Source organism: Narcine bancroftii, chromosome 10, assembly GCF_036971445.1.
Source record: "Narcine bancroftii isolate sNarBan1 chromosome 10, sNarBan1.hap1, whole genome shotgun sequence".
Taxonomy (NCBI): domain Eukaryota; kingdom Metazoa; phylum Chordata; class Chondrichthyes; order Torpediniformes; family Narcinidae; genus Narcine; species Narcine bancroftii.
The window spans coordinates 96985466-97010619 of record NC_091478.1 but is presented as its reverse complement, the minus strand read 5'-3'; the positions used below and the strand labels follow the sequence as shown (position 1 = coordinate 97010619).

At 44.1% G+C, this 25154-nt stretch overlaps 1 long non-coding RNA gene across 1 annotated transcript; it reads right to left on the bottom strand.

Annotated features, from left to right (window-relative positions):
* Positions 1-643: 643 nt before the first annotated feature.
* LOC138744022 (uncharacterized) lies at positions 644-25087 on the bottom strand. Its single transcript, XR_011345200.1, has 5 exons — positions 25028-25087; positions 24066-24175; positions 14511-14621; positions 3587-3866; positions 644-727 (listed from the first exon to the last, which is right to left on the bottom strand). It is a non-coding gene; the product is annotated as an uncharacterized lncRNA (long non-coding RNA).
* Between the last annotated feature and the right edge of the window lie 67 nt (positions 25088-25154).

The following is a 25154-nucleotide window of genomic DNA, read 5'->3' as shown; positions in this document are numbered from 1 at the left end:
TTTACCTTTGCTAATATAAAGGATGCTGGTTGACCTGCTGAGTTTCTCAGCATGGTTTTTTGACTGTGGACATTGTCAATTTTATGGTGCTGACTGCTTCCTGTCTCCAGGTTTCATCACATGCCCACCTGCTACTGACGACCCTGTCTGAATATTCATATCCTCGGTACATTACCTTCCGTCAGCCAATCAGAGAGAGAACAAACTCTCCATGACCTGATTGGATTTCTCCTGAGTTTTTATAAAAAAAAAGCTTGTCTTGATCCCCCTGCAATATTTTTAAATTCAATAGAAATTAGTTCAGAGAAAATGGAAATATTTAAAACAATCACATTTGCCTTTATGGCTCTGTGATTTCACAAATGGGCTTTTGCAAGGTTCTCGCAATCAATCTACCCTTCTTACAGCATCCTGGTTAATGCTGGTCGACTGTCGTCGTCCTCACTGGGTGAGGTGTGCAAGATATAACACATACCAATATGTGTTAGTTGGTGAATCTCTTGTCATGTATTGTAATAAGCTTAGTTTGGTGTGCTATCCATGTATCACAAAAGATCTCCTTTCTCTAGTGCCATTTTAGATTTAAAGCTTCATAAAGAGCCACACAGTACATTGATATTGTCGGTTTTATTTGTTACAAACTCCATCCTATTCCAACGTTTTTTTTTCCTTCTCCTGGGAATCATCTCAGGTTGAAATCAATGAATTTCCCAGTTCCTCCTCCAACCTGCAATTAAAGAGTTTTGGTTAATACTGACAGCTCTGAAATCAAAAGTGATACCCAGACTCAAGTTCCCTAGATCAGTGGTTCTCATTTTTTTCTTTCCACTCACATACCACTTTAAGCATTCCCTATGCCATCGGTGCTCTGTGATTAGTAAGGGATTGCTTAAGGTTGTATGTGGGTGGAAAGAAAAAGTTTGAAACCCACTGGTTTAATCGTACCTCATTGACTCGTTATGTGCACAGTTTCATAGCTCCAAAGGAAATGGGCCAATAACCATTTTTCTCAAGCAAAATATTTCAGTAACAATTGGGTGTAGAGCAGTGGTTCTCCACCTTCTCTTCCCACTCACATCCCACCTTAAGCAATCCCTTACTAATCACAGAACACCAATGGTATAGAGGTTACTTAATGTCGGATGTGAGCGGAAAGAAAAAGATTGAGAACCACTCCCTAGAGATTCTTCAACATGACAAAAATTCCTTCACAATCTCTGGGTCAAGCTCAATGCCTCTGTGGGGAGGTCCACAACTAAAAGGAGCACACCAGTTAAAGGGAAGCTCACCATTACCTTTAGAAGAAAAATTAGGGTTAGATCATAAATATTAGCCTTGCCCCTTTCAGGCTGGCCTGAAATTCAATCTGAACTACCCCAGGCCCCTAAACTTCTCTCAAGTTCCCCATTATCATCAATTCCTTGAACTTTCATTCTAAATATCCTCATGGCTTCCACAAACAGAGCAGAGAGTTCCAGAGATTCATTACCGCTTATCAGGAGCATGGACCTCTTTGTGCTCTCTCTCTGGGTGGGAGATAGAATGCATTGGTAGGAGTCTGCTGACAAGTGGCCGCTCGGTGTCCAACACTCCAGAGTAAACAGCCCAAGTTTCTACACTCACTCCTTATAGTTAATACCCTCAAATCCAAACAACATCCAATACCCTCTCTAAAGCCTCCATGTCCCGCATCAGACTTGTCAGCCACAAACGAGCCTGCAGCTGACGTGGACTTTTTACCCCCTCCATAAATCTTCGTCCGCGAAGCCAAGCCAAAGAAAGAAAGAAAGAATGGGATAACCAGAACTGCACACATTTCTCCAAATGTATCTGAACCAAAGTTTTATACATTTCTAAAATGTCTTCCTGACTTGGAGACAGATTCCCTCAAACAAGCCATAGCCCCTATCCACATTCAGAGAGCTATGAACTCTGGGTCTTGTCATTCAGGATATACTTTCCCCTCACAAAACGCAACACCTGGCACGTGTCCAGAATAAACGCCATCTGCCATTTCTCCACTCAAATTTCCAAATGATCTCGGTCCTGCTGACTCCTTTGACAACCTTCCTCATTCTCTATAACTCGGCCAATTTCTGTGCCTTCTCCAAACATGAATCCCTTTTATTCAGATCATTTATTTTTATCACAAACACTGGAGATCCTAGCATTCATCCACCATTGGTCACCAACCTCCACCCCTCTGCTTGCCAACTGTGGATCACATCAGCACATTTAAATACATGACAAAACCTAGTTCTGATCTCAGCAAATAATGATAAAATAATTTTGATTTGTCAAAAAGACTGTTCAATTTGCAAGGTTTATTTTTCATATAAATCCAATGCGATATGTTCACATTTAACAGCTTATAATAAGTTAAAAATAGGTGAATAGACACAGTCAAGTCAGAAGGGATACTTAGTCTTCAGATAAGTCACAAGATCAGCTGATAATATTTACATAAACTTCTCTCTAACAATTAAACCCAGATATCTGAGAATGAAAGGCAGGGAAGGTGTCAGAATGATTGAGGGAACGTCTCATAACATCACATTACACCTAATCTGTTCTCAGCCAAAAGGCTTTGAAGTTGAGCATTAACTGCTGATTACCAATCCCTTCATGATTCCCTTACCCACGTCCCTTCCCCCCACCAATCGCCCCCTCAGTACCTACCCCTTTAACTTCAAGAAGTGCTAACCTTGCACCTCCACCACCTTACTTACTGCCATTTGGGGCCCCAAGTGGGGCTCATCTATTGCATTAGATGCAGCCTCCTCTACAGCGGGGAGACACGAGAGGGAGTTTTGCTGAGCATCTTCGCTCTGTCAACTGCAACTGCAAGGACCTCCCAATGACCAACCCCTGTAATTCCACACCCTAATGCTACACTGGCATGTCTATCCTCATGTAGTGATTGAGGCCATCTGCAAATTGGAGGAATTATGCCTGATATTCCATCTCGAAAGGCTGCAACTAGACAGCATCAAAATCAATCTCCAATTTCTGTAAAACTCCTCCCTTAGTCTCTCTATTTCCCTCATCCCCCTGTCTGCCTTCCTCCAGCTCCCAACCCCTTCCTTTCCCTTTCCTATCAGAGTGTTATCTTCCTCAGCCCTCTGCCCCTTCATCCTATCACCATTATTTTCTTTCCCCTCCCCTCCACACAATACCTGGTAGCCTGTGCTCCTTCACCATCCCATCCCTTCTCCCCCAACCTCTTTTGAGCATCTACCTGATGAAGGGTTCAGGCTAGAAATGTCAACTGCCCTTTACTTCCATTGGATGCAGGGTGACCTGTTAAATTTCACCAGCACTTTTGTCCAATTTCAGCCTCTTGGAGCTGTTGAACCCCCATCATTCACTTTCGCAGCCTTGTGCAGAGAGAACAGATTTGCCTCAATGGAGAGTGATTCTATGACTCAGAGTTTTGTCAGGTTTTACAGCAGGAAGATAGGACCTTCATCCCACTGTCCATGCCATTCATCAAGGGTCTGTTTATAATACACTTTCCAGCAAATAGAGGTGATTGAGCCAGAGGGTTGAACAGTACTGAATCCTCCTTTGTGCTTCTTCCACTTACCAGCACATATTAATGCCTTGTCCAGATATGTTTTTCAGCACCTTGAGAGGACCTCCTCAAGCTGTGCAGTCCAGATCGCAATCACCCTCTGGGTGAGTTTTATTTCCCCTCAGATATCCTCTAATACTCTTATCCCATGCTCTAGGGACATGCCCTGTGATCCTCAATGTCTCCGTGACCATGGGTTTCCTCCCATTGCTCTGGTTTGCTCTCTCATCCCAAAGACAGTGCAGGTTGGTAGGTTAATTGGTGTAATGTCCCCCATCCGTAGGTGTAGAATCTGGGAGAAATTTGGCAATGGGGGAGAAAAAAATTCCAGGGGAAATTAGTAGAAGAATGTGGATTGTGCTTTCAGCCAGCATCAACTCAGAAAACCACAAAGAAACACATTTAATTGGTTAATTAACTAAAGTAACAAACAAGGAGAATCTGCAAAGGATTCTTTTTCACCCAGAGGCTGCTTTGAATCTGGAACTTACTCCAAAACATTGAAGGGCATGGACTAGATCTTAATTAGATGGTATGAGAGTTCATTGTCATATACATAAGTACAATGTGCAAATATCCTGACATTCTTACTTGCTGCAGCCAGACAGGTGTGCAAGATACACCAAGTAAAATAGTTTAAATTCAATGATGACAATACTGTATGTCAAGACAGAAAAAGAGATAATAAACATAGAAGGATAGATAAATAAATATTCACAGTTGCATTAGTGCAATAAAACAGTGATGTTTCAATAGGGCGGACAGATCTTTGGTGGTCTTGGAGAGGTGGAGGAGTTTCAGGTTGGGACCCTTCATCAAGACCATTCTCCCATGGACACTGCTTGAGCTTGACTTGTTTTGGAAAAGAAAACATTCTTGAACCTGGTGTGAAAGACTTTTTTTTAGATTAGATTAGATTCAACTTTATTGTCATTGTGCCAAGTGCAGATACAAAGCCAATGAAGAACAATTACCATCTAACCAGAAGTAAATTAAATAGTGCTTCTTTCAAGTAACTAAGTGCGAATAAAAACAAGTACCTTCAGCAAAAATACAATTATAAAAATACTGACAGGTCAATGTGAGTGCAATACCACTCAATGCTCTGATTTAAGGTTTAGCAGGGTCACCATCTCAGGAAAAAGAAATCTCTTCCTGAGCCTGCCGGTTCAAGAGTGGAGGTTCCTGTAGCACTAACCAGATGGGAGATAAAATGTCCATTGTTAGGGAGTGATGCATCCTTGATGATGCTTTTCGCCCTGCCCAGGCAGCGTTTCTGATAGATGTTCTCAATGGTGGACAATTGGATGCCTATAATCCGCTGGGCAGTTTTCACCACTCATTGGAGTGCTTTACGGCCTGGCACGAGTCAACTGCCATACTACACTGAGCTGCCGTAGGTGAGTATTATCTCAGCGGCAAAAATTCATCAGTATCCTGGGACAGAGGTGAAATTTCTTGATGCTGCGCAGAAAATAAAGGTGTTGAAGATTTGTCTAACTTCAGATTTCTGTGTAAGATTAGTACAGACAGTGATTCAATGTTATCATGGTTTGGGTAGGCTAATTCTTGGTGACAGTAGAGGCCATCAGATTAAGGTGAGTGAAAGAAAGTTTAAGGGAGATGTCAGAGGCAAATCCTTTTACACAGAGAGTGCTGGGTGCCTGGAATGCATTAATGGAAGTGGTGGTGGAAGCTGGTACAATGGGGGCATTCAAAAATCTCTTAGATAGGCACAAGGACGCGAGGAAAACAGAGTTAAGGGTGTAAGGTTGGCAAGGATTAGACTGTTTTGGAATAGGTTGGCAAATCATTATGGGCCAAAGGGTCTTGACTGTACTGTGCTTCTATCTGTGGTGGACCACTCCACAAAACCATGCAGAAATGCAAAAAGAATAAAGAAAATTGTCTTCTAATGGAAGTTCCTGACTCGACCTCTGATTGCTCCATGCTTCCAGAAGTCCTGAGTGTGCTGTGCTGACACCCAGGAGTTGTTCACAGAACTGCCAGCTGGCTGACAGTGTGATCATTCTTCGAGCAACAGCTGAAGAATGCGAGATTGTTTTAATATCTACAGAATTTAATGTTTGATCAATCATTCTGATGCAGGGACTTTCAGGTTGACAGTCTGAGAAAAAGGAACAAAAATTGACAAGGCACGCAGAGCGTTATTGAAGAGTCACATTGGTTACTTCCAAAACCTAATAGTTGTTTATTGGAAAGTGCCGCTATTTAATTTTTGACAGAAATATTTGTAAAGGACACAAGCTATATCCTGCATTACATATGTTTAAACACAAGAGGAAAGGATTGAAATAATTCTCTCAATATGAGGACCAAATAAGGGAATGGGAAACTGGCAATGAGACTCCACACCATACAAGGAGAAGTCCCACTAGCAACTGTATTTGGATATCCAAGGGCTGGTCTTAGAGATAAATGCCTGATCCCAGGGGGAGAGAGAGGGAGGTGGGGGGAGTGGAGAGAGAGAGAGAGAGAGAGAGAGAGAGAGAGAGAGAGAGAGAGAGAGCTGTGTGTCCTCATCTCACACCATAGTATCAGTTCCCTAAGCTCTTGGCTCCAGGCCACTCTGCTGCATCAGATAGTTCTTCCAGGAAGTAAGAGAAAGCAGATGACGTTTAATAGGAGGAGTCACGAGAAACTGCAGATGCTGGTATCTGGAGTGAAACACAATCTTCAGGAGGGAGGAGCTCAGTGGGTCAAGCAGTGTACATGGGAGAATGGTCTTGATGGAGGGTCCCAACCTGAAATATTGATAACCCCTCCACCTCTCCACCTTCATGGGCAGCACGGTTAGTGCAGCGCTATTACAGCGCCCACAGTTCGGGTTAAAATCAGCTGCTGTCTGAAAGGATGTTCTTCCCATGACCTGTGTGGGTTTCCTCCAGGTGCTCCGGTGTCCTCCCACATTCCAAAAGTGTACAGGTTGGGGTGTAATTGGGCAGCAGGAGTTTTAATGGCCGGAATCAAATAAATCAATAAATGACGCTGGCATTCGAGCTAAGCCTCACTGAGAAAGCTTTGCAAGTGAAGGTCGGCCACCCGACCAACCCTCTGGACAGGATTTGCTCCATGCTTTCCTACAGGAGCTGAGCGCTGGGCAGAAACCAACCAGTGACTAAACCTTCAGAAAAAAAGCTAAGTAAAATTTTGATAATCCATTTGCAGACTGCTCTGAAATGCTGATGGCTTCTGCTTCACCAGATGCCGCTTCCTGGCCTTCCATGCCATTTTCCCTCCAACATCATGAACACTCAGATCCCATGCTCTAACATGTCAGGCCTATGGTCCCCATGTTCTTTCCACCACTGCCAACTCTTATTTTCCAGACTCTAACCTACCAGGCCTCTGGTTCCTGTGTTCCCTCCAACACTATGAACATTCAGTTCCCAAACTCTAACACACCAGACTCCTGGTTCCCATATTCAACACTGTGTACACAGTTCTCATGCTCTAACTCACCAGGCTTCTGTTTCCTGTGCAGGGTCTGCACCAGAACAAGTGTTAGAGGAGTGCATTAGAGGTGGGCAGATGGGGCACAGTCTAACATTTGTTATCTCACTCAGCTGGGGGAAGGGAGGGGTTGCTGGTTGAGGCCTACCTGCCAACCTCCTCCATCCCTCTGACATAGCAGCCAAAAGTACTGCTTTTATTGCTTGGAGAGTCTCTAGTGTGCGTCAATCCGGATGCTTGTGACGCGCCCGCAGGCAGGTCTGATGGCGAGCGATGGCCACAAATGCATGGGGGCACAACATCTCGCGGGGGGTTGGGCATGCCCCCAAATGCCCTCTCCCTTGGTGCCAACCATGTTCCTGTGACACATTGAATATACAGGGCCAAATATGCACAATCCCTTTAAACTTCCTGTGCCCCCATTTTCCTTCTTCCCTAAAAACATATTGGATTGTTTGAGTAATTTTCATATAACACTGTAACAGGTAATAAAATATTTCATGTAGATTGTGTTGAATATTATTAGTAATTGGAGCAGCATCCAATAGTCCTGGAAATCAGCATATTTAATTCCCTCACGCGCTGGATTTATGGAGTTTTACTGAATATTGTTTTCCGAGATTTTGGCGAAATAGATTTGATGTTATTCAAGGGAAAACCAGTTACATATATTAGGAAGCTTAGAGAAAATCTTCAATCGCATTATTAACATGAAAATTATGCGGAGCACATTTGCAATTAAATAATGGATACAGCCGAGAATAAATATTAATCAAATCATTTTATTCCTAATTTCACAATGGTGCAGGGTTGGCAGTTAAAGGAGATAGCGATTAGTGTGGTTAAAAAAAAAGCAAGGATAATCCTAAAATAGAGAACGTGTTTTTACATAACAGTGTAAGACCAAGTATCAATTGCAAACATTATAAATCTTCGCTATTTTGGAGCAGCTACTGTATGTTGGAGAGTTCTAATTCCAAAACAACCCACATGGATAGTCTTGGGAGATTTCCGAAAAAATACAATGCTCCAGATGTTGGAGATCCCTCTTCTTGGACCCTTCCAAATTTTGCTTCCTCTGTCGAGCACTTATCAGTATTCTGTCAAGATGGATAATTGGCTGGTAACTTCATGAGCGATTGTCATAGTTTGAGGAATTCCACTGTTCTGAAATCTTGCTTCATATTTCAAAGATGGTTTGTCTCCAGTTTCTTAGTCACCACCTCACCTTAGCACTGAAGGGAAGCCTCACACCGAGTTCATCCTCAGACCAACTTCACCTTCTGTCATTTCACATCACTAAAGTTGTGGTGAATGGGACAGACTCAGGACCATTTGGGCAACTCAAAACAGGCAACCTCGAGGCAATGTAGACCAGAAATGTTCACCACTGCTACCTGCAACCGTGTGGCCCATTATAAATCTCTGCCATTATAAGAAAGTTAAAAGATTAGTCTTAGTTAAATGAGGGGTGCAGAAAGTCATGTAATACCAGATGTGACTAAAAAAGAACTGTCCTGGTGAAAGAGGAACACAGGTACAATGAAACCAAAGTCCAATGAAATCAACATGCAACAGAACCAACGTGCAATGAAACTAATATACAACAGGACCGACGACAATTGAACCAACGTGCAATTAAACCAATGTGTCATGGAACCAACATGAAACAGAACCACCGTGCAATGAAATCAATGTGCAACAGAACCAACATGCCACAGAACTAACGTGCAATAAAATCAACATGCTCTGAAATCAACGTGCAACAGAACCTGTGTGCAAAAGAGCCAACGTGCAACAGAACCCATTGGCAACAAAACCCATTGGCAACTAAACCCATTGGCAACTAAACCCACTGGCAAATAAACCCATTAGCAACTAAACCCACTGGCAACAAAACCCATTGGCAACTAAACCCATTGGCAAATAAACCCATTAGCAACTAAACCCACTGGCAACTAAACCCATTGGCAACAGAACCAACGTGCAACAGAACCAATGTGCAACAGAACCAACGTGCAATAAAATCAGTGTGCAAAAGAACCAACGTGCAACAGAACCAGTGTGCAAAAGAACCAACGTGCAACAGAACCAATGTGCAACAGAACCAACGTGCAATAAAATCAGTGTGCAAAAGAACCAACGTGCAACAGAACCAGTGTCCAACAGAACCAATGTGCAATAAAATCAGTGTGCAAAAGAACCAACGTGCAACAGAACCAATGTGCAACAGAACCAGTGTGCAACAGAACCAATGTGCAACAGAACCAACGTGCAATAAAATCAGTGTGCAAAAGAACCAACGTGCAACAGAACCAATGTCCAACAGAACCAACGTGCAACAGAACCAATGTGCAATAAAATCAGTGTGCAAAAGAACCAACGTGCAACAGAACCAATGTGCAACAGAACCCTTTGGCAACTGAACCCATTGGCAACAGACATCAATGACCCAGCAGCCAAACATTAGGTTGAGAAAGACAAACAGAAGAACTGCAGGTGCTGCATTTTTGAGAACCAATGAGAAGCTGGAGAGAGACCATGGGTCAGGCAGCAGCCATGAATAAGAATGGTCATTTGACAATTCAGGTCGGGGCCCTTTACCACACTGCAGTCCCAGTGTATCTGATGATCAATAGTGATGAACAATTGAACAGCTAACAGGAGGAAGAGGCTCCAAGGATATTCCTATCCTCAGCAATGGTGGAGCCCAACATAGACTGAAGAGATGACCCATTTTGACCTCTTTTTAAGATCCCCACTGTAACAGCACTAAGTCTTCAGCCAATTCAACTCATTCTGTCTGACTACCAAGAAATAATGGAGATAATAAAGTTTGTCAGCTGAGAGTGAGAGAGGAAGGCTTCTGGTGTGGTGAAGGGGTGGATGGTGGGACACGGAGCAGCAAGACTGGCTTCTTGGGATTGGCAGCTGAAGGGTTCCCACCAGGAAACAGGTGCCAACGTCTTCCAGGAATCAGGCCTAGGGAGTTATGGACGAGTGATGGAGACCAGGAAGCTGGATACAGGGACATTGTATCACATTGTATCACATTGTATTCACCAGCACCTCCCCCCCCCCTCTCCCCACAACAGTCACAGAAACAACGGAAATGTCGATGGTTATGCTGGTGGTTACAGTAAAGGTGAAGGCATTTACACCAGTGGATGTAGTGAGATTCCAGATCACTCTCTGTCTCTGAAAGGTCCTACTTTTCTCTCCTTTTTGTTTCTCCTTTTCTTTTGCTCTGAACAAGATGCAACAGAAACCTTTTCACTGCTTCTCAGTAAACATGACAATAACAATAAATTTCTGGTTCGCACGACCTCCACTCCAGATCTGGGCACACCTGCCCTCCAATCCAGATCCAAGCACACCTGTCCTCCACACCAGATACAAAAACACCTGTAGTCCGCTCCACGTCCAGGCACACCTTACATCCACTCCAGATCCCTAGACACCTGTAGTCCACTCCAGATCCCTACACATCAGTAGTCAACTCCAGATCTAGGCACAGCTTTGTCCACTCCAGATCCAGGCACACCTGCCCTCCAATCCAGATCCAAGCACACCTGTCCTCCACACCAGATACAAAAACACCTGTAGTCCGCTCCACGTCCAGGCACACCTTACATCCACTCCAGATCCCTAGACACCTGTAGTCCACTCCAGATCCCTACACATCAGTAGTCAACTCCAGATCTAGGCACAGCTTTGTCCACTCCAGATCCAGGCACACCTGCCCTCCAATCCAGATCCAAGCACACCTGTCCTCCACACCAGATACAAAAACACCTGTAGTCCGCTCCACATCCAGGCACACCTTACATCCACTCCAGATCCCTACACACCTGTAGTCCACTCCAGATCCCTACACATCAGTAGTCAACTCCAGATCTAGGCGCAGCTTTGTCCACTTCAGATCCAGGCACACCTGTAGTCAACTTGTCTTAATCCACATAAAAATATTGGATTCAAGCACACATGGAAGATTTCACTAATGTGTTGTATTCACCAAATGAGAACCAATACAAACTAGTTCATTACTGTCCAGTCGGTTCATTCTCGATCATCAATGACGTTTCCAAGATGCCATCTGCAGTGCTATTCCATAGCATTTTAAAGTCCAGGACTGTGATGAACAAAAGCAGGGTGTTTTTTTTTTGTCCTCAGCTATCAGGCTCTTGAATCGCCCACACTACCCTAGTCATGACTGCCAACTACTCTACAACCAGAATATGTCGCCATTATCACCATGTCACATTGGTCTTGACTACAGTACTGGACCCCTGATGCTGTGACTTGGGGAACTGAGTTTCATGGAAAGGTTAAACAGGTTAGGGCTTTATTCCCTGGAGAATCATAGAATGAGGGTGGATTTAATAAAAGTATGCAAAATTATGAGGAGTATAGATAGAGTAAATGCAAGTGAGCTTTTTCTACCGAGTTTGAGTGAGACAAGAGCTAAAGGACATGGGTTAAAGGTAAAAGGTGAGATGTATAGGGGGAACACTGGAGAGAACTTCTTCATAGAGAGAGTGGTGAGAGAGTCAGATGAGCTGCCAACTGAAGTAGTGAATGTGGGCTCAATTTTGACATTTAAGGAAAATTTGGATAAGGGAGGGAAAAGTGTGCTCCGGGGTGCAGGTCATTGGGATGAGGCAGAAGAGTTTGGCACAGACTAGAGGGGCTGAAGAGCCTGTTTCTGTGTTGTAGTGCTCTATGGTTCTAACTGTGAATATTTATCAATTTATACTTTTATATGTTTTTGTTTCTCACGGTACATTGAATTAAGTTTGTCATTGTGCACAGAGCAAAAATTCAATTGCATCTCTACATTGTGCTTAAGTGCACAGCAATAAACCCTCATCTCATCTCCTTCCTCGATGCACAGTCAGGACCAAGTGCAAGTTCAAGCTTGTTAAATGTACAGTTAGAAAGTTTGTTTTGTGTGAAATCCAGCTAGTTATCCCATACACTGCACAAGGGTAGAAGCAAAGGAGTGTAATACAGATTAATTAGAACGGAGCAAAGGCGGTGTTATTTTTCCTGCTGTGATGTTCATTCTGGAGTCTAATTAGCAGTGTGGAATAAACTGTCCTTGAGTCTGGTGGTGTGTGATCTCACACTTTTGATTCTGGTGAAGGGGTGAAGAGAATGTGAGGGGAGTGAATTGAGTCTTTTAATGCGTTGCCTGCTTTTCCAAGTAAGTGGAAAGTGGAGATGGCGTACCTCAGCCATGTAGATGATATCGCCCCCCCCCCACCCAGTACAGTCATGCCCTCTAGTTCTAGGCCTCTCTCTACCCCCTCGTCCCTCATTAGGACCCATCCTCCTGATGCTGGCTGTTAATCGGAATCAGAATCAGAATTTATTGTCACGATCAAGCCACGAAACTCAGTGTTTTGCGGCAGTGCGAACACTCGTACCATGACCATCTTACAACACCACCAAAACAAAATAAAAATGATGGTGCACAAGCATCTACTTACCTGTTCACTGTTCAGGGCTACGTCAGGTAGATAATAAGTGTTCACGATAATCGTAATATAAGAAAATGTGACTTGTAATGGTGCAGACAGCCCTTTGTGGTGTTGGAGCCACCCCTCATTAATGTAACAAAGCGGGGCTCAAGAGTCTAACAGCTATAGGAAAGAAACTTTTCTTGAAGCTGGTTTTCAGGTGTCTATCCCTTCTGCACAAGGGTAGCGGTGAGAAGGGGTTGTGGCCAGGGAGGAGGGGTCCTTTATGATGTTGCTTCTTGCTCTGTTCTGGTTCTCGCTGGAGTATTATCTTGACATTTTATTAATTAAATTCCAACATCTGGGGTCTCTGTATTTATGAGTCAACCTTCCTTCTTGTGGTATTTGCCTTGACTGTTTTCCATTAGTCTTCTCTAAAGGGGACACAATACCCTTCCAGGAATCGTTGTAAATCACGAACTGGAACTGAAGGAAAACTCCATAAAATAGCAATCACCAGGAGCAAATCTTCGAGTTGTGTCTGACAAGGGCATCATAGTTGGTGTGGCAGTTAGTGCAACGCCTTTACAGCGCCAACAATCAGGACCGGACTGAGGTTCAAATCAGTGGAGCTAGTTGATTGGATTCAAAGTAGCAATCAAGAGATGTTTGGATACTGAAGCTACTGTGAGAAAAGGTGTTGAGATGGAAGATCAGCCACGATCTTGCAGAATTCTGAAGGGTTGAATGACATCGTCTTGCTTCTATTTCCTGAGTTCGAGAGCCATGAGGTAATGCTGCTGCTCTATAGAACTCTGGTTTGACAACATTTGGAGTATCAATTCTGGACGTCCCATTACAGGAAGAATATAGATGCTTTACCATAATCCCTAGGTTCAGTCGTAATACAGATCTTGGCCCTGTGTTGTCCCACTTCAGGAGTGAGCTACTTTGTTCCATTCAATGTTAACTTTCAACCTTGTTTAGGGGTAGAGGTTTTGTAAAATTTGCATTGATTATGTATGTTATTTATTATTATAGTTGTGCTTTGGGAATTCGTATGGATAATTACTTTCATAATGCTCTTCTTTATCTTTTTTCTGTAGCACATTTCACAAATTTATTATTACTGATAATTAATAAACATATTTTAAAAAGAAAGAGAAGATGCAGAGGAATTCGCCTAGATGTTACCTGGATTGGAGCACATGTGTAATGTAGAAAGGTTGGCGTAGATCTCCATCAGTACTGGAGCCTCTTGGCCTCCTGCTCTTCTTGCTTTACACCTATAACTTTGTTGCTCAGTACGACAACAACACCATCTACAAATTCACTGACGATACCACAGTAGTATAAGAAGCGGCAATGAGTCAGCATACAGGAGGGAGATTGAAAACCTGGCTGAATGGCTCATCAACAATAACCTCCCACTCAAAGTCGCCAAAACCAAGGAGCTGATTGTTGACTTCAGGAAAGGAAACCCACGAGGTGTACAATCCAGTGATCACTGAGGGATCAGAGATGGAGAGGATGAGGAAATTTAAGTTCTTGGGAGTCACTATCTCGGAGGATCTTTCCTGGACCCGACACTCTAATGGTATTGTGAAGAAAGCATGTCAGCGCCTCTACTTCCTCAGGAGTTTGTGGAGGTTTGGAATGACATCTGAATCCCTGGTAAATTTCTACAGAGGTGTGGTAGAGTGTGCTGACCTGCTGTGTTATGGTTTGGTGTGGAAACACCAATACCCCCAAGCTTAAAGCTCTGCAAAATGGAGTGAACAGCCCAGTACAACACAAGCAAAACCCTCCCAACCATCGAGAACATCTGTGGGGAACGCCACCATCGGAGAGCAGCAGCAGTCGTCAAGGATCCTGACCATCCGGAAAGAGATATAGATGCCTCAAGACTCACACCATCAGGTTCAGGGACAGCTGCTACCCCTCCACCATCAGAACCCTCAACAATAAATTCAATCAGGGATTCATTTAAAGACTCTTACACTTTCTTGTATTTTTTCCTCCCTATATATTCCACAGTTGTTCACATTTCTTCATTTGTTCATCATATACAGTTTTTTTTGCACTTCCAATAAGTGGTAATACTGCCTCGCCTGCAGGAAAAAGAATCTCAGGGTTATATGTAATGTCATGTATTTATTTTGACCATAAAATTGGAATCTGAAATCTGCGATAAGGCTTTTCTCTTAAGTGCGAAATGACTTAATAGAAGTGTATAAGATTATCAGGGGCTTAGATATAGTGGACAGCCAGTTCCTTGATCCAAGGGTGACAACAGCAAATTTAATTTTAATTTTATTTTAATTTAGACATACAGCACAGTAACACACCCATTCGGTCCATGAGCCCATGTCACCCAATTACACCCTATTGACCAACAACCTATGGTAGGTTTTGACGGGTGGGAGGAAACTGGACCCCCCGAGAAAACCCACGCAGACACAAGGAGATCGTACAAACTCATTACAGACAGCGCCGGATTCGAACTCCAGTCACTGAAGCTGTTACAGCGTTGCGCTAACCGCTACATTAACCATGCGGACCTTCTATGCTAACGCTGACTTAATACTAGAGTCATCTGTTTAAGGGAGTGGAGGAACATTTAGGGAGACATCAGATGTAAGTATTTTACACCAAGAGTGGTGGTGGTGGAGGCTGGTACAATAGGAACATTCAAAAAACTCTTAGACAGGTACGTGGGTTATGAGTGTGAGGTCTGGAAAAATGAGTTTGTTGCGAAGTAGGTTCACACAGTTTGGTTTATGCTGCAGTGTTCTATGTTATCACAAAACACAGTTAACACCCTTTCTTCTTTGGCTTGGCTTCGCGGACGAAGATTTATGGAGGGGGTAAAAAGTCCTCGTCAGCTGCAGGCTCGTTTGTGGCTGACAAGTCCGATGCGGGACAGGCAGACACGATTGCAGCGGTTGCAGGGGAAAATTGGTTGGTTGGGGTTGGGTGTTGGGTTTTTCCTCCTTTGCCTTTTGTCAGTGAGGTGGGCTCTGCGGTCTTCTTCAAAGGAGGCTGCTGCCCGCCAAACTGTGAGGCGCCAAGATGCACGGTTTGAGGCGTTATCAGCCCACTGGCGGTGGTCAATGTGGCAGGCACCAAGAGATTTCTTTAGGCAGTCCTTGTACCTTTTCTTTGGTGCACCTCTGTCACGGTGGCCAGTGGAGAGCTCGCCATATAACACGATCTTGGGAAGGCGATGGTCCTCCATTCTGGAGACGTGACCCATCCAGCGCAGCTGGATCTTCAGCAGCGTGGACTCGATGCTGTCGACCTCTGCCATCTCGAGTACTTCGACGTTAGGGATGTAAGCGCTCCAATGGATGTTGAGGATGGAGCGGAGACAACGCTGGTGGAAGCGTTCTAGGAGCCGTAGGTGGTGCCGGTAGAGGACCCATGATTCGGAGCCGAACAGGAGTGTGGGTATGACAACGGCTCTGTATACGCTTATCTTTGTGAGGTTTTTCAGTTGGTTGTTTTTCCAGACTCTTTTGTGTAGTCTTCCAAAGGCGCTATTTGCCTTGGCGAGTCTGTTGTCTATCTCATTGTCGATCCTTGCATCTGATGAAATGGTGCAGCCGAGATAGGTAAACTGGTTGACCGTTTTGAGTTTTGTGTGCCCGATGGAGATGTGGGGGGGCTGGTAGTCATGGTGGGGAGCTGGCTGATGGAGGACCTCAGTTTTCTTCAGGCTGACTTCCAGGCCAAACATTTTGGCAGTTTCCGCAAAGCAGGACGTTAACACCCAATGCAGAGAATAATCCATAGATTATGACAGTAACTACGGGTAGCAGAACTTGCACACCAAAAGGCATGGTAGCTTTCTTTGGGTACAGTCTCCAGAAACAACAAGTCTATAAGAAGGAATGCAGAATAGATTGTGGCAGATAATTTAATCAGTAACTCTGGTCATCCAATTTAATCATGGAGTGTGTGGAGAAGCTTGAAGCAATGACTGCAACTTTTTGTTTTAAACTAGCAAGCTGTTCTATCTGTCAACACAATCTAGTTGAAATCAGGCAATATGAGAGAGACAAAGCTCATCTGGATTGAATGTTTACTTTAGAAAGATATTGCAAATTTAGGAATTCAAATGTGCTTGATGGAATCCAGACTGCATAAATATAGGAGGCTGGTGGGATTGAGTGAAGCTCTCATTTCACTTAGTGGTTTAATGAAACTGCTCACTCAGTACAATTGAAGCAGGCAGGAGTCCAAAGCCGCAAGAGGCTGTGTGCTTTCTTAAAGGAGCTGCGCCTTGAATGTACCCCAGCAATGGAAAACTTAACTCAGCAAATCTGGTTCTGTCAGAACCACAGAGTTCTGAGTCAGGAACAAAGCTCTGCGTTCCACTGCGGAGAACGGGTCACATAATCTAACTCTGGAGCAGCACAGAGGGAGAATGTTTTGCACGCAACATTCAGCCCAAAAATGAAAGATATAACTCCTCAGATTTACTCCAGTGTTGGAAGGGAAAGGTTCTCGGAGAATTTGTTCAGAAGGAGAATTTTTTCTCGTCTTCTGGCCGACACCTATTACCTCACAAGCAACACAGAAACAGATCACGTCATTCCTGACTACCGCTTGTAGGCTCTTTACCATGCATTGATAAGCTGATATGTTACCAACATAAAAAATGTCTACATTTTCTGAATCTCCAAAGACAAAACATTTCAAAGAACGTGGGTGTCTGAAACAATGTGAGTCTGAGATGGTAAAACTTTGCAGGCCAGGCAACATAATAAGGTTAAAGCTTATCAATTGACATGAAACTCTTCCTCTCTCCACAGTTGCTCCCTGACCTGTTGAGCATTTTTGTTTGCCTATCGAAAAGGGCTGCATTTTGTGTAAAGTGCTTGAGTATACGCTAATGTGGTTCAATAATGCATAATTCCTCCTCAGTACTTTGTTCCCTCATTATCCAGAATTTGCACAGTTTTATTTATGTGTTTCAGAATAAGTCTCATGACCATCGACATTGGGACCAAATCTGGGATCTGACATTTTAACCACTGATCCCTGAGTGCTGACAGATCTGGTTATCCCTGTCCTGGGATGTTAAACTTCCCCAAAGTACAACATAGGTTGGACTTCAACATCTTGTAGAACACTTTCCACTGGCCTAGACGAGTGCAGCACCAACAACACCCGAAAGGCTTGATACCATCCTGAACCAAGCAACCTGCTTCAATCGGCATCCCTTCCACTGCTGGTTCACGCACCATCTACATTAACTCACCCAGGCTACTCTCACGACACCTCTCCCTCGCAGGACAGAGCAGCTTGCCAAGGTAATTTCCCTTTCAAGCTGCACCCTATTTTGAACTGGAAATAAATCAATAGTCCTTCATTGTCACTGGGTCTAAATCCTCGAACCCCTTCCCTATCAGCACTGTCGAACCACCTTCACCAGAAGGACTGCAGCTCACCCCCACCTTCTAGAGCAGAACTATAGATAGACAACAAATGTTGGCCTTGTTGGTGACACACATATCCTGTAAATCTTTTTTTCTCTTCTTTGGCTTGGCTTCGCGGACGAAGATTTATGGAGGGGGTAAAAAGTCCACGTCAGCTGCAGGCTCGTTTGTGGCTGACAAGTCCGATGCGGGACAGGCAGACACGATTGCAGCGGTTGCAAGGGAAAATTGGTTGGTTGGGGTTGGGTGTTGGGTTTTTCCTCCTTTGCCTTTTGTCAGTGAGGTGGGCTCTGCGGTCTTCTTCAAAGGAGGCTGCTGCCCGCCAAACTGTGAGGCGCCAAGATGCACGGTTTGAGGCGTTATCAGCCCACTGGCGGTGGTCAATGTGGCAGGCACCAAGAGATTTCTTTAGGCAGTCCTTGTACCTTTTCTTTGGTGCACCTCTGTCACGGTGGCCAGTGGAGAGCTCGCCATATAATACGATCTTGGGAAGGCGATGGTCCTCCATTCTGGAGACGTGACCCATCCAGCGCAGCTGGATCTTCAGCAGCGTGGACTCGATGCTGTCGACCTCTGCCATCTCGAGTACCTCGACGTTAGGGGTGTGAGCGCTCCAATGGATGTTGAGGATGGAGCGGAGACAACGCTGGTGGAAGCGTTCTAGGAGCCGTAGGTGGTGCCGGTAGAGGACCCATGATTCGGAGCCGAACAGGAGTGTGGGTATGACAACGGCTCTGTATACGCTTATCTTTGTGAGGTTTTTCAGTTGGTTGTTTTTCCAGACTCTTTTGTGTAGTCTTCCAAAGGCGCTATTTGCCTTGGCGAGTCTGTTGTCTATCTCATTGTCGATCCTTGCATCTGATGAAATGGTGCAGCCGAGATAGGTAAACTGGTTGACCGTTTTGAGTTTTGTGTGCCCGATGGAGATGTGGGGGGGCTGGTAGTCATGGTGGGGAGCTGGCTGATGGAGGACCTCAGTTTTCTTCAGGCTGACTTCCAGGCCAAACAAATCCTGTAAATAGATATGAAACAAATGTGCAATGGGGAGTTTTCCTATTCAACACCATTGTTCTTCAAGGCTTTTGCTTGCAACTTTCTCCCAGATGTTTTATCATGAAGTCACAGAGAATCTACCAAAGAGCAGAGAACCTAACAGATCAGAACAGGGAACTTCATTCAGGAGTCAACAAACTTTATCCATTTGCCCCAAGTGAGGTCACTCTGCGGGGTGGGTGCATGCGTGTGCATGTGTGAGAGAGACAGTGAAAAGAGAGAAAGAGGGAGGGGGTACATGGGAGGTAGAATGAGTAAAGGATTAGAATCATTACAAGAGTGGGGGGTGGGGGGAAATGGAATGTTCTGGAACCACAAAGCCATATAAGCAACAAAAATGCCAAAGGTTATGAAAGGGCATTTCCTGCTTTCCCTCCAATGCACTGAATTCAGGAAAGAGAAAAATGTTAATGTAAACACAGAGAAACCATCTGCACCAACTCCAGAATCAGATGTTAGTTTTAAATTGAATTCCCAATTTGAACGCAGCAATGTGCTGCATTGCCGTAACCAGGAGTCTGCTTGACAATCAGTTGGCCAGAACACTGTCTGAAAGAAACTAATTACATTGGAATGCTGGTGGGGAGAGTGGAGAAGCAAAATAAGATCTCACAACAAACCTCGAGACAGGAAATAAGCCTCTGTGGTTACATGTCCTGTTTAATTGAGTGTCTTTTCTCAATTTACTTAAATTAAACCTCCGCGTCTTCGAAAGTTGAGGCCAGAGATCATTACAAAAAGATAACATGTGTGTGTGTGTGTGTGTGTGTGTGTGTGTGTGTGTGTGTGTGTGTGTGTGTGTGTGTGTGTGTGTGTGTGTGTGTGAGAGTGTGTGTGTGTGTGTGTATGTGACTGTATGTGCATGAGTGAATGTGTGTGTGCATGAGTCTGAATGTATCTGTGTGCTCACATGTGCATGTGTGAATATGTTTGCATGTTTGCATGTTTGAATGTGTGTGCGTAGATGTGCACGCGCATGTGTGAGTGTGTGTGTGTGTGACTGTATGTGCATGAGTGAATGTGTGTGTGCATGAGTCTGAATGTATCTGTGTGCTCACATGTGAATATGTGAATATGTTTGCATGTCTGCATGCTTGAATGTGTGTGCGTAGATGCACGTGTGTGTGTGTGTGTGTCTGTGTGTGCATGGGTGCATGTACATGTGCTCATCCAGGTGTAAGAAAATGTTACCCAACACACAAGATCTGTGTGTTGCTGGATGGGGTGAAAGACCTGATGTCAGCTTCAAAGTTAGAGAAAAGAAAATGGGCTGGAGAATATTGGGTCAAGGCAGGACTTTTGTTCATGTGACATGACCATCACTGGCATTCATTGCTTATCCCAAGAAGCTGGTCTATGAGACCCCTTCCTGTAAAGCTGTAGTCATTCAGGTGCAGTGCAGCTACACCCAGAGCTGATGAAGGACCAGAGACATGCATCTAAATCCAGATTCTGAACAACTGGTAGAAAATCTGCAAGTCCTGGCTGCTACAGCCTCTTTTTATGGGAAAGATTTTTTTTAACTTTAACGATACAGCATGGTAGAAGGCTCTTCTAGACCAAGAAACCCATGTCACCCAACTTCACCCAATTAAACTACAAACCCCATGCATATTTGGAACACAAGAGGAAACTGGAGCATCCAAACAAATCTCATCCAGGTCACCGGAGAGAACATACAAACTCCTTGAAGACAGCACCAGATTCAAACCCAATTGTTTTATTTCCAATTTCCAACATCTGCACCATTTTGCTCTTGCACTAAAGCAGAACAGGCTTTTTTAGGTGTTACCAAGACTTGGAAGAAGTGTCTAACCATGCAGAGTTCTGAAGTGGAATAGCCAGAAGTTTCTGCTGAGATCTGGATCACAAGTTTGGCTGACATCAGTCAGCTCTGTTGATTCCCTGCTGTCAGTACAGTTTAGTAGCTGTAACATTTGAAATGCAACATAAATTCTCAGAAAGACAACACATCATGAATCCCTTTTGCCCTTCATGTTAAGCAATAAAATGATGGAGGGGGAGGGCCAGTAGAAACTGGAAGATATATTAAGGCTTCTAGTTTTGCTTTAACTCTGATGGCAAACACACAAGATGAGGACAAACCATTTGTTTGTTCATGATAAACACAGCAACAGTGCAGTTAATGTTGCAAAACGTCAAAAGAAGTTTTGAGGAGCATTATCCAACATAATTTAGTGCTGAGGTATGCTAAGTTAGAGAGATCAGTGCTCCTGAAGGGCCACTAACAGCTTTCACGTCACTTCGGGGTTTGGGAACGAGAGGCCAAGGAGGGTGATTCGGGCTCAGGTTCACTGCTGGTCTGGACAGGAGGCCTTGCAGCTACAGAGGTTACAGGAGCGCATCGGAGAAGGTGGTGGGATCCACGGGCCCCCGGTGTCTCGGAAAGGAGGACCTCACTTTTGCTTGTCTTACCACCTTGATGGGGCGCTGGACTCCTGGCACTTCATTGTGTTCCTTTAAAAGGAAAAGGAAAGAAGACAAATGTGCATTTTGTTTTATGGAATCTTGAATTTTGAATCCTGAATCTCCAGCTGTTTGGTTTTGATTTGATTTATCAGCATCTGTTGTTTCTTTATGTCTCCTTCATCCACCTACTTCCTCATCTGCTTTCCCTGCTCCCCTCTTCTGCATTACATTGGTACTCCCCATTTCTACGAGGGATTCATTCCCTTCACTTACAGGTAGAGTTTTTAACAAATGGATACCTTCAAGGTGTGGGGCCCAGACCTGAAACATTGGACACCCTTTACTTCCCCTGGATGCTGCGTGATCTGATGAGTTTCTCTAGCATTTTTGAGTATTGCACTTTACCCCAGCATTTGCAGAGTTTCCTCTTCAACCTCTCAAGGTGGTTCATAGATCCCTGGAAGCTTGTGCAGTTCCGGTTGACCCAGGAAGGATGTACAGGATTTGGAAGGGGTACAGGAGAGATGTACCAGGATATTGCCTGCTTTAGAGAGTATGAGTTATGGGTAGAGATTGGACAAACTTGCCACGTTTGTTAACAAGTGTCAGATGCTGTCCTGATAGCAGTTTATAAAATTATGAGAGGTATAGATTGAGTAGAGAATCAGATTTTTTTTCCAAGGGTAAAAATGTCAAATACGGGAGGGTGTAGCGGGCCAAGCGAGTACTCAGCGTGGTGTCACGAACCGTTGCTGGCATGGTTCTGCAGGCCGCGGAACAAATAAACAAGCAGGTGAATACTCACCTAACAGAGTGGTACTGCATGCTGGAGACCGGCGCGTTGTCCCAATGAGTATCCTGCCAGAAGGCGCAGGACACTCACAAGGATCAATTTAAACCTGCGGTCCCGTGGATCGAAAGCTCCCCAATAGCAATGTCCCACCTTGTCCCGTGGAGCCTGGGACATGCAGGGTATAAAAGAAGATTGTAAAACCTGAATAAAGTCAGTCTTGAGTTGACTAATCTGGCATGTGTGCTTGTATTACTTTAGTAGCTCTACCGTAATAGCTGCTACAAGGGCATGTATTTTGAATGATGGTGGTGGTGTGGTGGGACGAAGTAGCAGGGAGGAGGTTTCGAGGAGATGTGTGGATAGGTTTTTTTTTACACAGTGGGTGCCTGGAACAGTCTGCCAGGTGTAGTGGTGGAAGCAACCTAAAAAATTCCTTTCTCAGGAGAAGCTGGAAGGAGAAAGTGATTTTGGAGAGGTTTGAGTACAAGGAACAGGAGCAAACATGGGCACTGAAGAAAAGGATGTGTGGACATATAACAAATCTGAATATCTCTGAGATTCCTTTTAATCTACCCTTTTCTAAAGCTGAAAATGTTTGAGCTCCTTGTAATATTGGTCCTCATTAATATGCCTTAATTATTATACTGTGTATGAGATATCGAATTGGATTGCTTGCAAAACAACCCCCATCACTGCCAGGAGGCCACGTGTAAACTGGGGGAGAAGCACCTGATTTTCCATCTCGGCAGGCCTCCAACCAAAGTGAACCTTCATTTCTGCTGACTTCCTTCCACCATTCTCTCGCTTTCCCTCATCTACTCCTTCCCATCATTCCCCTGCCCATCACCCCACACCCTCCTCCTTCCAGCTCCCCAACCCTTCCTTTTTCCTATCAGCCTTCTGCCCCCTCCCCCATTACCTTTCAGATCCTGCTCCCTCTGACCTGCTAGCCTGTGATCCTCCTACTTTCCCTCCTCCAGCCACCCCCTCCCCACCCCCCCCCCCCACCAGAAGCAAATGGGGTTGGTTAGTTAATTGTGTGTAATTGGGGAGGCACATGGGCCAGAAAGCCATGCTGTATCATTAAAACCATGATTTTAAAATATTTAGGGATTCATCTGATTATGGCAATCTGGAAGAAGAGCTCCGTCCGAAACATCGAATCTCTACTGCTTTCCATGGGTTCTGCGGGACCTGCTGAATGCTTTGTTACGCCATCACTGCATTCTGGTGCACATGGACAACTGTTCAAACTTGAACTAGAAGGCAGAATGAGAGGAGTGCAATGTTGGAGGAAACAACAGAGGGCCTGATCTGACCAAACTGCATCGTTTCTGGTCGAATGTGAGGTTGAGGCTTGGGTAGACTAGCCACGATACTGATGGAAACTCATGCATTGAAATGGAACCAGGGAAACCTGGCGAAGATTGCGACTTGACAATAAATCTCATTCATTTTCCCCTGTTAATTGACATTCGACAGACTTTATCCAAACCTGTTCTTTTATTCACTTTTTAGCACATTTTCAAATAGTCATCAAAAGAGAAGTTCTGGATAAATCATTGCACCTATTACTAATATCTTTTTTTTTACATTTTTATTGAATAAAAATGTTTAAATCCTACATACAAACTCTACTAATAGCAAGTCATATCACAAATTAATATCAATGTAATTCAAAATACCTATCCATATTTGTTTTCTTAACACTATTTCTTAAAAATAATACTGGATAGAGACCAAGTAAGTTACATTATACAATCCTTTGGTCAAAACACAGAGTAATTTCTGTCTTGCTTGATGATATGATCTGAGATGACCATAATTATTAATACCTCAATCACAGCCACTTCAATCCCACATCAATCCTTGTTGAATTGTTGGTCAAAAGTTCCACCCGAAGCCCACTCACAAAAGCCACATATTTTCTGCAAGGCATCAATATCTGCAGATCGAAAGGATAAGAGGAGAATGAGAGGCAATATCATTGAAATGCATCAAATTCTGACAGGGCTTGGCAGGCTAGGATGTGAGAGGTTGTCTCTACTGGCTGATGAGTCAATTGACTGGGTCATTTTTCCAAAGATAACGGTTTGGCAGTCAGCGAAAATCTCTTCATTCTGATCATTGCGAGACCCCCACTGCAGATTGCTGGGAGTGATAAATTGACAAGTGTATTTCAAGATTGATATGAATGGATATTTGACTCTGAATGGAGATATAGGGACATGTAGACTCATAGAGTTATGCAGCATGGAAACAGTCCCTTCAGCCCGACTCATTCACACCAACCAAGGTGTCCAATAAAGGTAAGGCCACTGTTAATTGTCATTAGTGGGCGATGTGAAGAATCTGGGGTTATACATCAATGACACAGTCAAGAAAAGAGTAAAGAGAACAACGTTCCTTGGCGTCCATAGGAAAGATGACCTAAACTTGACCCACAACACCTCCCCATCAGTCACAAAGGCATAGCACCACCTACACTTCGCAAGGAGGTTGAGGAGAGGTAGACCCCCATCTTGACAATATTTTTCAGGACCATAATTGAGAGTGTCCTGTCTGCACTTCTCTATGTGCCTTACTTGCTGTGGGACATATGAGATGTCTTTGAATAACATTGAAAGAGTGCAGAGAAGATTTACAAGGATGTTTCCGGGACTTGAGGAGGTGAGTGATATGCCATAGACATGGACTAGTCAAGTATTATACCAATACAGGGCTTTTATTAACAGACCCCCTCCATAAATCTTCGTCCGCAAAGCCAAGCCAAAGAAAAAGAAAGAAAAAGAACCACCTCTAAACTGGCCAGTGGGAAATCATCTCCATCTGTTATACCAGTAAGGTGGGATATCTCTACAGCTATAACCAATAGCAAACAGTCAGTATAATACACTCCACCACCCCCCCCCCCCACCCATTAT